The sequence below is a fragment of the Eumetopias jubatus genome, unplaced genomic scaffold (assembly GCF_037043125.1).
Source record: "Eumetopias jubatus isolate StellerSeaLion01/CBP00866 unplaced genomic scaffold, mEumJub1_p1.0 scaffold_9, whole genome shotgun sequence".
NCBI lineage: Eukaryota > Metazoa > Chordata > Mammalia > Carnivora > Otariidae > Eumetopias > Eumetopias jubatus.
In genome coordinates this window covers 31,345,151-31,360,300 of record NW_028274815.1, presented here as the reverse complement: position 1 = coordinate 31,360,300, position 15,150 = coordinate 31,345,151, and the positions used below count along the sequence as shown (strand labels likewise).

Genomic DNA, 15,150 nt, shown 5'->3' with positions numbered 1-15,150 from the left:
AGAGACAGAGATCGAGAGACAGATCATTTCTCTCAGGCTCTACCAAATATCCAAAGAATCAGATTTACCCAAATTCTTCCAAGAAATTCAAATACAGGGAACACCCCTCAGCTCATGTTTTGAAGCTGGTAAAACTGACACCAAAATCAAATAAGGATAGTATAAGAAATATAGACCAATTTTACACATAAATATAGATGTAAAAATATCAACCAAAGATATCAAAGACATCAAAAATTTCAAAAAATTATAACAAACATGAAAGAATGCATCATAACCAAACTGGATTTCTCCCAGGAATTACAAGCACAGTTTAACATGAGAACATTTCTTTAGCACAACAGATAGAATGAGAACAATACATGATCATTTCAGTGATTACAGATTTTTTTCTCAATAAATTCAGCTCCATTTTAGGACAAAGAAATAGCAAACCCATGAACAAGGAGTAGAAGGGGATTTCTGAACACAAGGTTATATGCCAAAACTATTATACATTTCACACTTAATGATGAAAAATTAGAAGCATTCTCCTTAAAATAAGAAATAGAAAGGGATGTTCAATATTGTTGCTTCTATTCAACAATGTACTACAGGTTAGCACAATATTAAAAGAAAACAAAAATTATAAGAATTGGGAAAGAAGAAATAGAACTATTTTTATTTGAAGTTTATGCAATAGAATAAAAATCCTATCAAAATTTACAGATAAGTAAATAAAGCTAATCAATACTTAGGATCAGTTTTTGAAAATCAATCATGTCCTTATATCTATAAAACAAGTTAGAGAATGTAATTTCTTTTTTTTTCTTTTTTTAAAGGTTTTATTTATTTATTTGTCAGAGAGAGAGAGCGATCACAAAAGGATCAGCAGTAGAGGGAGAAGCAGGCTCACTGCCAAGCAGGGAGCCTGACGTGAGACTCGATCCAAGGACCCTGCAATCATGACCTGAGCCGAAGGCAGATGCTTAACTGACTGAGCCACCCAGGCAACCCTAGAGAATGTAATTTCATAAAATGTAACATTTACAGGAAAAATACACAGTACCTAGGGAAAAAATTCCACATAGTTTTGTGTTTTTTATTTTATCTTTTTATAGAAAATTTAAAAATATTCTTTGAGGACATTAAAGAATACCTAAATAAATGGACAAAGATACTATATCCATGGATAGAAAAACTTAACATTAAACCAATTTCACATGGCCCCAAATTTAACTACACTTTAATGCAATTCCAGCCAAAACCACAATGGTTTTTCCTATGGAACTTACCTGACTCTAAAATTAATATGGAAGGGCAAGTACAAGAAGAGCAAAGACACTTATAAATAATAGCTATCAGGACTATAGCATAAAGGATAAAGCTATAAGAAGTCAGAGTGGTACTGACATTAACAGTAGACAAACTGGCCAATAAAACAAAAGAGAACATTAAGTTAGTCTCTTCCCCACATTTAGAAACACTCAAGTGTGGGGAAACTGTTTTCCTACTTTGGACAGGAATCTTCTACTTATAACTGGACATTTATCAAAAATTATAAGAAAGTTTTAAAAGCAAATTTTATAAATAGGGCATATCTAAATAGGCATGGGAAAATCAAACATATGTATTAATTTTGGGTTGAAGCTGAGATTTGTACAGGGGCCAAAAAAAAAAAAAAGGCAATTCATAGATTATCTGATGTCAAATAGAATTTTCCAACACTCTTTTAGCAGGTCTGGAGAGATTCACCCTAAAATGTCAAATTTACTTACAAACATTTGCAACTTCATGTACTTTTCTGGCCCTATTTTCTGCCCCCAATTTGAATAAGAACTATGCCATTTCCCCTATCCCTTCATTTCTTCTGCATAATCAATTACTTGCTTCAATAGCAACAATAGCATCTCTGAAGGTATCATTGCACTATTTAAAGAGAAAATGACATTATTTTCTACGAAAATAAAGTAGTGTATTTACAAAAGTCAATCCATGGTGAGTTCCATCAGACTAGGCAAAAACATGTCTGGTTACAGTACTGCGCCATCTCGCCGTATCAGGCACCCTGATTCAGTTCCTTTTGCTCGGCCTTATCCAATACCTCACTTCCCCCAACTTTTTTTTTCTTCTTTTCAAAACATACATGCCAAGAGAGACTGATGTCAGCAAGATGGTGGAGAGGAAGCTATAGGCCCTCATTCCTACATGGAAACACTAGATGGACAATAGAGAGAATGAAACAGCTTCATGGGAGATTTAGAAGCTAGTCAAGGATTTGCAGCAACCAAGTGAATGCCAAATCAAGAAAAAACCATACTCAAAATGGTAGGAAACTTCATGCTGTTTTTGTTCACCCTTGCCTCACCCCTCCCTGGCATTATAGTATTGATGAGAAGTTTGCAATTCCCAGCTCCTCCCTTGGGACAGAAGAGAAAGAGTGGATCTTATTTGCAATGTTCTGGCATGTCTAATAGCTTCCTGAGAGACTGTTTTCTGCTTTACTTGCCTCAGAGCTCAGACAGAAATGAAGGTATCGTTTGGATATCAGGTTGAAGGTCACTGAAAGCAGTGGCAGGCACTGTGGCATGTGAGAATTAGAGGGGGACTGCAAACTCCTGGGTGCCTTAGTGCAAGAGATTATGGGGAGAGGAATACAATGAGACATCTAAGAACAGCAGTAAGACTCACTGAAATTAAGATATTTAAAAACAGTCAGCTATATGGGATAATTAGGGGAAAACACACACACACGGGCCCAGGGAAAACTAATGCCTAGAAAAGACCTGAGAAGTCCTTAAGCCCTCACACTGGGCTAATTAGTGAGGGTCTTCCGCTGCATGGAGCCAATCTACAAAGGGAGGATATATGGCTGTTTTTTCAAGTATGTAATTTTCTTTTCTTTTTTTTAGGTAGACTCCATGCGCAGCATGGAGCTCAATGTGGGGCTTGACCTCATGACCCCAAAATCAAGAGCTGAGCTGAGATCAAGAGTCAGACACTTAACCGACTGAGCCACCCAGCCACCCCAAAATGTGCAACAAAAGATCACAAACCATACAAAGAAACAGGGTAAAATGGACTATTTAAATAAACAAAATACATTTCCAGAACCTGACTCTAAAGAAATACAGGCTGTAGACTTACAACAATTTTAAAACAAAAATTGTTGTAAGTGTACTCAAAGAGCTATAGGAAAACATGGTAGAGAGAACAAAAGGAAATCAGGAAAAGAATATATGAACAAAATGAGAATACCAACAAAGAGCTAGAAACTATTTTTTAAAATCAAACAAATTTTGGAGCTGAAAAAATAAGTAACTTGGAAAATTCACTAGAGGGAATCAACAACATACTCAAACAAGCAGAATAAAGGATCAGCGAATTTGAAGACAGATTATTTTAAATTCTTGAATCTAAAAAGTTAAAAAAAAAAAAGAAATGAAGAAAAGTGAACAGAGCCTAAGAAACTTTGTGGAATAACATAAACCAGACCAATATACATATTATTAGAATACCAGAAGAAGAGAGAAAGGGATAGAGAGCTTATTTTGGGGAATAATGACCAAAAACTCCCCAAATTTGAGGAAAGATGTGGATATACAAATGTAAGAAGCTCAGTGAATTCCAACTAGGATAAATTCAAAGAAATCCACACTAAGACACATCCTCAAACTGTAGAAACTTAAAAGCAAATCTTAAAAATCTTGAAGGCAGCAAGAGAATAACTATTCATTACATATAAGGGATCTCCCGTAGGATTATCAATGGATTTCTCAGCAGAAATCTTCTGGCCTGAAGGCAGTGGGATAATATATTTGAAGTGCTGAAAGAAAAAAAAAACTGTCAACCAAGAATTCTATATCCAGCAAAAACTGTCCTTCAAAAATAAGGGAGAAATTAAGACATTCCCAGATAAACAAAAGCTGAGGAGGTTCTTTACTTCTAGATCAGTTCCACAAGAAATGATAGAGTCCTTCAAGTTGAAATGAAAGGACATTAGCAGCAACTTGAAGCCATATGAAAATATAAAGTTTTCTGACATAGCAAAATACATGGATAAATATAAATACCAGCATTATTGTAATTCTGGTTCATAACTCCACTTTTTATTCTTTTACAGTATTAAAAGAGAAAAGCAAAAAATAATGATAAATCTGTTTATGGCTGCATAATATATAAAGATATAATTTGTGACATCAATAACTAAATGATGGGTGGAGCTGTTAAAGGAGAAGTTTTTGCATGCAATTGAAGTTATGCTGGTATCAGTTTAAAATACATTGCTATAGCTTTAGGATGTTATATGCAATGCCCATGGTAAACACAAAGAAAATATCTACAGAATACACACCAAAGGAACTGAGAAGTAAACCAAAATATGTCATTACAAAAAATCAAGTAAATACAAAGGAAGGCAGTAACAGAGGAAATGAAGGCCAAAAATCCATAAGACATACAGAAAACAAATAGTAAAATGGCAATAGTGAGTTATTCTCTATTAATAAATTTAAATTAGTAATTATTTGGGGGTGCCTGCATGGCTCAGTCAGTTAAGCATCTGACTCTTGATTTCAGCTCAGGTCATGATCTCAGGGTTGTAAGATCCAGCCCCATGTGGGGCTCCACGCTCCGTGGCAGGGGGTGGGGATGTTCTGCTAGAGATTCTTTTCCTCTGTCCCTTTCCCCAGTCATACTTTCTCTCTCTCAAATAAACAAATAAATCTTTAACAAAACAAATTAGTAATTATTTGGTAACTCATTTAAATTACTAATTATTTAAATGTAAACGGATTAAATTCTCCAATCAAAAAAGCACAGGTTGGTAGAATAAATTTAAAAAATCAGGATGACCTCTATGTTATCTATAAGAGATTCACTTTAGAACTGAAGACACATCTGAATTGAAAGTAAAAAGATGAAACAGATGCTTCATCTAAATAATAACGTTGGCTATACCAGCCTCAAACAAAATGATTTTAAGTCAAAAACTTACAAGAGACAAAGAAGGACATTATATAATTATAAAAGATTCAATTCACCATGAGTATGTTAACTATAATAAACATATATGCACTAAACATTAAAGGTTCTAAATATTTGAAGCCAACATTGACAGAATTGAAGGGAGAAACAAACAGTAACATAATAATAGTAGGAGACTTCAATATCTCACTTTAGCAATGGATAGAACAACCAGATAGAAGATCAATAAACAAACAGAGGACTTGAATATCATTATAGACCAATTTGACTTAACATATACAGAATACTCCACTCAACAATAGAAGAATACACATTCTTCTCAAGTGAACATGGAACATTCCCCAGCATACATTATATATTACATCACAAAACAAGTCTTATGAATTTTAAAGGATTAAAATCACACAAAGCATCTTTTCTGACTTCAATGAAATGAAAGTATAAATCAATGGCAGAAGGAAAACTAGAAAATCATAAATATGTGGAAATTAAATAACACACTTAAACAACAAATGAGTCAAAGAATAAATCACAAGGGAAATTAGAAAATATTTTGAATCAAAAGAAAGCAAAACAGAGTATACCAAAATGTACAGGATGCAGTGAAAGCAGTGGTAAAGGAGAATTTATAGTTATAAATGCTATCTTTAAAAAGATATCAAATCAACAACTTAAATTTATAGTTTAAGAAACTAGAAAAAGAATAGCAAACTAAACCCAAAGCTAGCAAAAGAAAGGAAATAAAAAGATTAAAGCAGAAGTGAAAATATAGAATTAAAAAAAAAAGAAAGAAAATCAATGAAACCAAGAGTTGGTTCTTCAAAAAGATCAACAAAATTGACAAACCTTTAGCTAGACTAAGAAAAAAGGACAGAAAATCAAATAATTAAAAACAGAAATGAAAGAGGAATATCACTATCCATTTTACAGGAATAAAAAGGGTTATGAGAGTACAATGAAGGATAATATGCCAACAAATTGGATAACCAAGATGAAATGAACAAATTCCTAGAAACATACAACCTACCAAGACTGAATTAGGAAGAAACAGAAAAACTGAACAGATCTAACTAGTAAGGAGACTAAATCAGTAATCAAAAACCTCCTAACAAAAGAAAGCCGAGGACCACATGGCTTCACTGGTGAATTCCACCAAACATTTAAGGAATTAACCAGTATTCCTCAAACTCCCCAAAAAACTGAAGAGAAAGGAACATTTCCCAACTCATTCTATTAGGTCATTATTACCCTGATCCCAAAGCTGTACAAATACACTATAAGAAGAGAAAAGTAGACCAACATCTTTAATGAATATTGATACAAAAACCCTGAAAGAAATACTAGCAAACAGGATTTGAAAGCAATTATACACCATGGCCAAGCGGGAATGCAAGGATGGTCCAACATATGAAAATCAATGTGATACACCATTAACAGAATTAAGGGTGGAAAAAAACCAAATGACCATCTCAGTTGGTGCAGAAAAAAGCACTTGACAATATTCAACACCCTTTCATGATGAAAATGTGTAAAAAAACTGGGGTCCCTGCATGGCTCAGTAGATTGAGCATCTGACTCTTGGTCTCAGTTTGGGTCTTGATCTCAGGGTTGTGCGTTCAAGCTCCATGTTGGGCTCCATGCTGGGTGTGGAGCCTACTTAAAAAAAAATATGTAAAAAACTAGCAATAGAAGGAAACTACCTCAACATAATATAGGCCATATATGAGAAGCCCATAGCTAACATCATACTCAATGATGAAAGACTGAAAGCTTTTCCTCTCACATCAGGGACGAGACAAGAGTGCCTGCTTTTGCCACTACTATTCAGTACAGTACTAGGAGTCCTAGCCAGAGCAATTAGGCAAGAAAAAGAAATAAAAGACACCTAAATCAGAAAGGAAGAAATAAAATTATCTCTTAGCAGATGACATGATCTTAAATGTAGAAAATCCTAAAGATTTTACACACACACACACACACACACACACACACACACACACTGTAAGAATAAACAAATTCAGCAAAGTTTCAGAATATAAATCAGTTTGCAAAAATCAGATGTGTTTCTATACATTAACAAGAAGCAATTTAAAAAGCAAATAAAAAAATGACTATAATAACATCAAAAAGAATAAAATACTTAGAAGTAAACTTAACAGAGGAGATGAAAGATTTGTATACTGAAAACTATAAAACATTGCTGAAAAAAATTAAAGAAGACACAATCGGAAACTCCATGCCATAGATTTGGAGACTAATATTGTTAAGGTGTCAATACTGCCCAAAACAATTGATAGAGTCAGTACAATCCCTCTTAAAGAGGGATTTTTTTTTGTAAAGATAGAAAAATCCATCTTAAAATTCATGTGGAATCTCAAGGGACCCTGAATAGACAAAACAACCTTGAAAAAAGAATAAAGTTGGAGGTCTCACACTTCCTGATTTTAAAACTTATTACAAAGCTACAGTAATCAAAATAATGTGGACTGACATAAAGTCAGACATACACATCAATGGAATAGAATAGAAAGCCCACAAATAAACTTTCATATATATGGTCAAATGATTTCTGACAGGGGTGCCAAGACCAATCAATGGAGAAAGGGTAGTCTCTTCAACAAATGGCACTGGAAAACTGAATATTCATAAGCAAAAGAATGACATTGGACTCTCTCTATGCAAAAATTAAAAATGAACTCAAAATGCATTATTTACTAAATGTAAAACCTAAGACTATAACTCTTAGAATAAAGCATAGGGGAAAAGCTTCATGACATTGTGTTTGGTAATGATTTCTTGGGTATGACAACAAAAGCACAGGCAACAGAAGAAAAATAGATAAACTAGACACCAAAATTAAAATAGATAAATTAGACAGCAAAATTAAAATGAAATTTTGTGCATCAAAGGACATAATAGAGTGAAAGGCAGCCCACATGATGGGAGAAAAGATTTGTAAATCATATATCTGGTAAAGGGTTAATACCTGAGATATATAAAGAACTCCTACAACTCAACAACAAAAAGCAAACAACCCAGTTAAAAAATGGGCAAAGAATAGACATTTTTCCAAGGAAGATATACAAAAGGCCAATAAGCACATGAAAAAATGCTCAGTGTCACTAAACATTAGGGAAATGCAAACCACAATGGGAAACCACCTTGTACCAATTGGAATGGTTACTGTCAAAAAACAGAAAAGAACAAATGTTGGCATTGATGTGGAGAAACTAGAAACCTTATGAACTCTTGGAGGAACATAAAATAGTGCAGCTGCTATGGAAAAAAATAAGGCAGTACCTCAAAAAAAATTAAAAAATAGAATTGCCATATGATTCAGTAATTCCATTTCTGGATATACAATCAAAAGAATAAAAAACAGGGTCTTGAAGAGATATTTGTACACCCATGTTCATGCATTATTCACAATAGCTAAAAGGTAGAAGCAACAAAAGTGTCCATGAACAGATGAATAAATAAGTAAAATGTGGTCTATACATACACTGTTCAACCTTAAAAAAGAAACTCTGACACATGCTATGACACATAGATGAACCTTGAGAACGTTATGTTGAGTGAAACAGCCATTACAAAAAGACATAATTCCACTTCTTTAAGGTGCCTAGAGGAATCAAATTCACACAGACCGAAAGTAGAAAAGTGGCTGCCAGAGGCTGGGGGTAATGGGGGGAGTGTGGAGTGATTTTAATGGGTCCAGAATTCAGTTTGGAAGAGGAAAAAAGTTCTGGAGAAAAATGGTGATAATGGTTGCAAAACAATATGAATGTACTTAATGTCACTAAACTTAAAAATGGTTAAGACAGTAAATTTTATGTGATGTATATTTTACCACAAGTTAAAAAAATGAAGTAGAAAAAAAATTTTTTTAAGATACATGCTAAAACTTGGAGAAAAACACAAAAGTGAAGGTAATATCTTAGCCCAATGATACAGGTTTAGGAGGCATTTTATCATGATAAATAATTGAACATAATGCCAATTTCTTTCCTCTACAAAGACTGACTATATTCTAACTTAAGTATTTTTAGTTGTCTATATGCATTTTTTCATTCATTAGTTACTCTGATAAATATATCTATAGAGTTTAATATAGTGGGAAAAAATTGAAAGATACTCAAAAATAAAGTTTTGGGAGATACTTTTTAAAATAAAAAATTTTTAAAAGATTTATTTATTTGAGAGAGAGAGAGAGAGAGAGAAATAGCATAGCTCATGCTATGCACTGAGCCAGGAGCCCAATGTGGGACTTGATCCCAGGACTCTGGGATCATGACCTGAGCCAAAGGCAGTCGCTTAACCAACTAGCCGCCCAGGCGCTCTAAAATAAAATTTTTATTTAAAATTTTTTAAGTGAAAATTTTGGAAAAAATCTAAAAAATATTCACTTTGAAAAATAAAGACTAATATATGCATTTATTACCTCTGATCTCAGAGTTCTCTGAAGTCTCAGACATGCACACAAAAATGTGTATTAAAATTATTTAGTTAAAATACCTGTTTTCAATATATTCTATATATTTCTATTACAATATTTTTTACTTATAATTTGATCCTTGTATTAGTAAAAATATCATCTGTCCCCAGGCTATCTGGCGTGAGAAATGAAGCTAACAAGGCTGATACAAATGAAAATTTGTAAATTGCTGAGTATACCTCTATAGGTGACATAGGTAGGAATACTGTTTGTAATGACTAGAGTAGGATAAAAGAAGATGTTAAAACTCTCAGAGAATGTCATACATCTAGAAGACTTATATATCAATGCTTGATGGTATTTTTCAGACCACAGAAATATTACAATAATCATCCAGAAATCTGAGACTGGTCAACATGTCAGTAGTCAATCTGTTAAAAGCCTGAAAAAGATTAATAACCTTTGACTTCCAATTCCAATAATGTCAATAAGCCATCTTTCCAAAAAAACATAGCAATTAAAGTTAAATTTAGACTGCAATGTGGAGGTCTTTTTTTCTGAAAAGACAGTGAAGCTTAGTGAGATGGGAGACTTCTAGGAGAGCTGAGCCGTGATTTCTACAGTGTGCCTGGTGGAAAAATTTTCTGCTTTGAGCTACCCTTCTAAGAGAGTGGAAAGTCTGAGGTGACCTTATTTTATGAATTGCATTGGATGAAGATGTGTCTTCATCATAAGATGGAATAACAATGTTTTCATCTTCAAAGGAATCTAAAGCAATGTCCTTCTGAGGTGGGATAAAGTGACAAGCATTTTTTTATAAAGTGAAAATCCAACATTACAGAAAACAGGGGAAGTTACTCTTTGAGAGGGATGCTGCTGAACCACAGGTGGAGAATGATCTGTATGGTGACTTTGAGAACAGGATGAAGGGAAACTTCCCTTGATTGGCCTCTTTCTTCAATATCAGTTGCAGTTTCGTTTTGTTGACAGGTATAGGAAAGAACAGCTGCAAGAGAAACCAAGGTTGCTGTGCTGTGTTGACAGGTGTTTCCACCAATGGTGTGTGGATAGGTTGAAGGATTAGCTTTTGTTCCAAAACTCATAAAATGTGTAATGTTATATTCAGGAGAACAAGAGCTTAGATATTTTTCAGCACCAGTAATACTTGAGTTTTCACAAACCATTTCAATTTCATCTGTATTATGATGAATACAGATGCTACGACCACTTGATTGAAGATCAAAAAAACTAGCTTTCTCATAACAGGAAATTACACTTAGTTTAGGGGCAGAGAAAAAACTTTGGAATCTAAGGCCAAGATGGTCTGATTTTAAATCACTGAAGATTCTTTGTTCTTGAGAATCAAAGTTAGCTCTACTGTGTTGATGGTTGGGGAAAATACAGCTTTTCTGAAGTTTAGCAAGTAAATAATGTCTTCTTCCTGAGAAATATGAGTGAGTAGATAAATTTGATGAAGAAGGTAAATTTTTACTTTCACTACGTGAACTGACATTACATATTTCAGACAGATGAGCTCTTTTAGGATCAAGAGATAGAGTTCGATGAGTGAAAGAAGAGGCTCCATGCTGCAGGGGGTCCGAAGTAACTGGAACTGCAGGATAATCTGGTTGCACGCTCTGGTCCTGTTTGCTGCGGCTAGAGTGAGAAAAGTGTCAAATGAGGAAAAAAAATAAGGAGCAGAGGTGGAGACCTGCCAAGCCTCCTGGAGAGTAATACCCACTTTATCAATATGGAAACAATAGGGAATGAGAAAATTATGGCACCGGAATTAATGGTCACATAGATGTATCCTCCCAAAATGCCCGAGTCTGAAAGATTATCTCTACCTACACAGTACCTGCCCAATCTATTAAACCTTGGGAAGATCAGATGAAAGACTCAGGGAAACAGGCAGAAAGACAGACCAGGGGAAACATATGACAAGGCACAAGAACGAAAATATCCCCTGAAGGAAAGGAGGAGGCTTCCTCTTTTAAAAATAGTAAATCAGAGTATCTGTTTGAGACTCTTGAACTACTATATTTAAAGGAGACAAGTAGAATAAATGTATGCCCTGTTGACTAATATATTTTAAAATATTAACCATGGATGAAGTAAGACCGCTCTGGAGAGAATACTTCAGATAAACATCCAGCTAGTCCTCATACTTAGTTATTATGGGAAACTAAAGGAAGTGTTAAAGCTGGGTTCATGAACATGTCAATGTTCTTTAGCACATGAAATATATGGACCAGTGGGGGTTTTTCTTTTCTTTTTAAAGGCTTACCTTAAGCATTTTCCCATATTGAATTTAATCCAAAGTAAATCTCTCCCTTCCTTCCTAAGCCATCATCCTTAAGCCATAAAATGCCCTGTGTAGGTGGAACAGGTCAGAAGACTGAACACTTAAGCTGCGTGTGGAATTAACATGGCAATAACACAGAATGTGATGACAGCAGACTCTAGAATCTTATGACATCAGGTTCGGATGAAATTGTTCTGTGGCTTGCCTTTCTGAAAAGCTGCAATTCTTGTGAAGGGGTAATGTGTATTGTAACTTCACCGTGTTCAAGGTGTCAGCCAATAAATCAAGGGACAAGAAAACAGCATGAAGGCAGTAACATATATAATACCTGCACGATCTTTTGCTTGGGACTGTCTCTCTCACTGGCCGCCCTACACACCCCTGGCTTACTAATTCATTCTACTTTCACATGAACACTCTTCACCCTGGGTTTTTATACCCTCCAGTGATATGGAAAAGTCACCATTACAGACTTTGGTCCAAAGATATATGGAGAAGGAAAAAAACCAAACCAACAAACCTAAATAGCCAACATCATTGCCCCCCAGAATGAGATAAGCTTTGTCTATGTTGGCAGTAAAGCATGCCATCTGATCATGTGGGCCAGATGCACAGATTACAGAGATCTGCTCTGTTACTGTTTCTAACTCTTTGAAACAACTTATATCCATTTAAAGACAAGGGTAATAGAGGTATCAGAAAAGAAATATTGTCCTCTCCTTTTCCAAACCAACTTGAAGCCCTATCCATATAATAGGTATGTTTGTCAAGCCAGTAATGACATAAAACACTGCCTCAAATATAAACTTTTTTACTTCTCGATATCCTGAATACCCTGCTACCACCTTCTGATTTTGTTCCATTCCTAACAATCTTCTTTGGGAAACCTCTGAACAAATTAGTTTTCGAAGGCCTAATGCTCTCTCATTTTCATCATATAATTGTCAGTTTGGTGATCTAATTTTACCCTACATATAAGCTAATACCTTAATCAGTTAATGTCTCACAAATGGTTCTTGGGTCAGAAGAAGAGGACTTTATTACGCACAGCAAATCCAACAGTATGATCACTGGCATATTTGTGCTGGTTCTCCCAGACTCCAGGTCCCACAAGGGCAACACAGAGGGCCTGGAGACTCCTGCATTTGCACTGATTTGTGTTACAAAGAAAGGAACGCTGAGCTTAGGGAACCCACTACACTTACCCCAAGCAGTAAGCAAATCTGCTAAATGTGCTGTTGGTCCTGGAGGGGAACATCACCTCATTCCTCAGGGTTTCTCCCCACAATCCTGACATATGGCTGAGACAAAGAGTGGTCAGTCATGCAGACCTTCTACGCTTCACAGACATTAACTCAAAATGGAACACAGACCTAAATATAAAATGCAAAACTATAAAACTCGGAGACGACACCACAGGAGAAAACCTAGATAAATTTGGGTCTGGCAATGACTTTTTAGATGGAACACCAAAGGCATGGTACCCCACTTCTGCCCACTCCCTCGGTACTGGTGCCAAGAGGCTCTGCACTCTACCTTGTCGCTCTTCCCATGCGACACATTCTGCCTGAGCAATGCCATCCGTTCCTACAGCATTCAGCATCATACACATACTGGTGGGATGCCCAGCACAGGAACGACTTTCCCTGAAGAAATGCTTCTCTCAGCCCTTCAGCTGCTTCCTTTCACAGGCTACTGGTGGGTGAATGCTCACTCTGGCAATGGCTTCCATCTTTTGGCAAGTCCTGCCCAGGAGGGTCTAGAATGCAAGGGGACCTGGACCTTGTCACTCTGTTCTTGGCCTTTGGGACTCTGGTTAAAATTAGAACACAGTATCTCTCTTTAACATTCTGTTACATTGTTTAAAAAAATCTGTATTTGACTTGGAAGACTTTGTTTTGTTTCCTAATGTACCTGGAGAGCTTACACAGTGCCTGGCATAGAGTGGACCCTCTCAGAGAATCAATAAAGAGGACACCAACTCTTAGTGTTACCTTCCTTTATTATTTCATTTTTAAAAGAAATTCATAGATGAGAAGACCAAAATACAAATAAACTATGATGAGATGCCCAATCTTACTAGTGTTCGGGGGAAATACAAACTGAAATAATGATTAGTTACTACTTCATCTCCATCAGTTTGCCTAAAATTAAAAAGTCTAACTATATAAATTTGTATGGGAAAATAAGAATTCTCATATACTGGCACACTCTGAGGAATAGTTTAGTAATATATCATAACACTATATTTGGTCTATAACTCAGCATCCACTTCTAAGTATAAACTTTGAAATTATTCCACATGTGCCTAAAAAAATATAAAGGTGTTCAATAAAGCATTGTTTAGAAGAACCAAAAGATGGTGACCTAAATAAACATCCATCCATAGGGAAATAAATTAAGGCATTTCATACAATGGAATGCAAAATAGCAACAGAAAAGAATGAAATAAATTTATATACGTCAATCTGGAAAAATCTTAAAGAAACATTTGATGCAAAAGCAAGTTACAAAATGTTGTATACCATATAATGCCTTTTATGTAAATTTTAAGAACCAAGCACCATTTATTCATTGTTGATATAATCATACACATATAGGAGAAACATTCAAACTTTCAAAGGAAGAATCTGTGCCAACTTTAAGATAATGGTTACCTCCAAGAGAAAGGACTACAAAAAGAATTTCATTTATGTGGTAAGGTTTTATTTTTAAAAATCATAAACAGAAAACAATTTTTTGTGTGGCAAATGTGCTCTTCTACAACATGAAAGAATACAGAAGTACCACATCATGAATATCTGAATTTGTCTTTCAAAGCCTTGAGAAATTGAAGTCCAACAGTAAAACTGACTTGGCAGAAGTAAATAATAGTAAGAATAAAAAATGCAAATGAACAAAAGGCAAAGACTATATTTTGGCTCATGAAATGAAAATTTAAGGATTTTTTAAAGGATTTATTTATTTATTTGAGAGAGCAAAAGTGAGCGAGCAGGGGAGGGGCAGAAGGAGAGGGAGAGAGAGAATCCCAAGCAGACTCCCTGCTGAGCGTAGAGCCCAAGGCAAGGCTCGATCTCACAACCCCAAGATCATAAGCTGAGCTGAAATCAAAGGTTGGATGCTTAACTGACTGTGCCATCAGGTGCCCTGAAAATTTAAAATTTAAGTAGTTTTAAATAAAATCTCAAAAAGCCTGTTTCTGTCTGTGGCCTTGCTGGCATCACCATCCTCTATTTGTAGAGTAATATCTAAGGTACTAGGTATTGTGGCATGTATTATGGCTTGGTATTCTTTTGGGGGTAGATTTGTGGGGTTTTTCTTTTCAAATAATTGTGTGTCTGTTGATACTATCTGAAGCTATCATATGAACTTAACACTAAAAGGAAAATACCTACATCAAGAAAAAAAGAAAGAAGGCCTGTAGGATTTCTATACAACCCTGATT

The 15,150-nt window shown here is 35.2% G+C and overlaps 1 protein-coding gene and 1 pseudogene across 1 annotated transcript in view; both read right to left on the bottom strand.

Annotated features, from left to right (window-relative positions):
* Positions 1-15,150, bottom strand: part of LOC114219643 (regulator of microtubule dynamics protein 2) — a 75,196-nt gene that overhangs the window by 48,286 nt on the left and 11,760 nt on the right. The window lies entirely within an intron of this gene.
* LOC148163516 (uncharacterized) lies at positions 9,930-11,704 on the bottom strand (annotated as a pseudogene).